Here is a 2,612-nt window from a genome sequence, read left to right on the forward strand (position 1 = left end):
GGTGAAGGTTCCTAACTCATGTCCCCTTTTGCAAATGACTTTAAGGAACCATGTCCACGTGGGTCTTCCCCCAGCCCAGGAGACCTGTCCAGTGAGCTGGAAGGCTGTGAAAGGTGGGGTTCTGGCTAGCCCAGTGCTCCCCAGACTGGGCTATAGGCCTGGCTCTGCACACAAGTGGCCCAGAGTCACGAGTGACTCTGCTCAGTGCTTCAGATGCAGGAGTATCTGTGGTCTCACTCATGGGACAGGGCATTGGTCTTCTATAGATTGAGGTATTAATGCTCACCAACCTGAGGGGGTGTCAGAGGCCAGTTTCATCACAGCCCCTGACTCCACTCCAAGTCCTCACTGCAGCTGGGAGACATGGGGAGAAGTGAGTCTCCCAGGGCTTGTCCAGATGTGGAGGTGGTAAATTTCCAGCATCGGAGTGACTCAATCCTTGAGATTAGCAGCTTTCTTCTGAAATTAGTCAGAGAAGCCTGGGTTCCTTGAGTGTGCGTGCGTGCGTGTGTGTGTGTGTGTGTGTGTGTGTGTGTGTGTATGTGTGTGTGTTTGCAAGTCAGGATATGTGGAGATGAATCCTGGCTACACCACTAATCTTGCTTTATAACCTTGAACATGTTACTTTGCTGTGAACCCAAATCCCTCCCTCTGTAAAAGGAGCTGAACCAATGATCTAAAGGGTGTGTGTGTGTGTGTGTGTGTGTGTGTGTGTGTGTGTGTGTGTTTCTCTGCCCCTTCTGCCAAAGGTAGTGAAAACTGGAGGGCTGTTGTTCCAGCATGAAGGTCCTGCTTGGCTGGACAGGAGGAGGGCACTGAGATTTGCACAATTAGGCATTGTGAAGACACATTGTGAGGGAACCACCCCTTAGCCTCCTAACTGGAAGGAACACTGTTGTTGACAGGCAGCTTAGCACGTTTAGTTGTTTAAGACAGAGTGTTGCTGTTTTTTCTCAAGCTGGCTTTGAACCCATGATCTTCCTGCCACCACCTACCTAGTAACTGGGATTATAGGCATGCTCCAGCATACCTGGCTTGTAGTTGCTCTTCCCACTGACCATATGTCCATCTCGACCAAATCTTTTCCTGTCCTGGCTTCCTGAGATGAGCTGTGGGAGGCTGCTAGGCTTTAGGCAAGGCGGAGCTTGTGAGAGAGCTCACTGGCTATAGAGGTGGTCATGGAGAACTTGAAGGGACTTTTCTGCTCCCTCAGGGTCTGTCGTCTTTGAAGGATGGCTTGTTTCTGCCACAGCCCCCCTTCTCAGCATGACTGTCCATAAGAAGCAAGCACAGCATAAAGAGTGGTGGCTTCTGCCAAACCTTTGCTGCAGATGGGCCCTTGAGAGACTGTACACAGCAATCTGGGTAAGGGCATCCACTCTTGTCAGTGAAATCATCCTGCCTGGGTTCAAGTCCCTGCTTTGCCACCAATGCACCGCTTGACCTTGGGCCAGTGGCTGCTCTGAATGCTGGTGTGGTCTGACACATACTTAAGCATGATTTCTGCATCTTATATTGTTATTGTCTTCAGTTGTAGAGGGACTTACATGTTAAAACTTATTTTATTTGCTTATGTATTTTTGTGCTGGTACTGGGGATTGAACTCATGTTCCCGTTTAGCCTTTCTGTTTAAGTCTGATGCTCTACCACTGAGCCACATCTCCACTTATTTTTGTTAGTCGTGGGGCTTGAACTCAGGGCCTGGGCGCTGTCCCTGAGCTCTCTTTGCTCAAGGCTAGCATTCTACCACTTTGAGCCACAATCCCACTTCTGGTTTTCTGGTGATTAATTGGAGATAAGAGTCTTGCAGACTTTCCTGCCCAGGATGGATTTGAACTTCAATCCTCAGATCTCAGCCTCCTGAGTGGCTAGGATTACAGGCATGAGCCACAAGCTGAGCTCCACTTTTAATTAATCACTTTGAACCACTTTTAATCTCCATTGGTTAACTGGAGATAAAAGTCTCTCTAACTTGTTTGCCTAAGCTGGCTGTAAGCAGTGATTTTCAGGTTTCAGCCTCCTGAGAAGCTAAGATTACAGGCTTGAGCCCCTCAGCCTAAAACTTTAAAAATTTAGTGGAGGGAAGGAAGGATCAGACCTATCATTCCTTTAGTGAGCTTTAAAAAAAATTTATTAGGAGACAGGGTCTTGCTTTGTAGCCTGGACTGGCCTTGAACTGGTGATCCTCCTGCCTTAGGCCTCCAAGTGCTGGAATTACAGGAGTGCCCCACCATGCCCAGCCCATCACTGAGCTTTTGAAAGATGAGCATAACCCAAAGTGTGATCTGGGAAACATACGATATAAAATTTTTGTATCCAACAGGCCATTCAAGGCAAGGGGGCCTGTTAAAGGCTGTTGGGGCAGGTATCAGCACAGCTAGGGTACATATCATCAGACTCTACGGGCTGTGTGAGACACAGCTTATCCTAAGTTGTCAACTCACAGCTGTGTGATCTGCCTTCTCTGGGCCCAGTTTACTCAAGGTGATTTCTTTTCTTTTCTTTTTTTTTGGGGGTCCGGTCGCGAGGCCTGAACTCTGGGCCTGGGCGCTGTCCCTCAGCTCCTCAGCTCAAGGCTAGCACTCTACCACTTGAGCCACAGCGCCACTTCT

The sequence above is a fragment of the Dipodomys ordii genome, unplaced genomic scaffold (genome assembly GCF_000151885.1).
Source record: "Dipodomys ordii isolate 6190 unplaced genomic scaffold, Dord_2.0 Scaffold20, whole genome shotgun sequence".
NCBI classification, from domain to species: Eukaryota; Metazoa; Chordata; class Mammalia; order Rodentia; family Heteromyidae; genus Dipodomys; species Dipodomys ordii.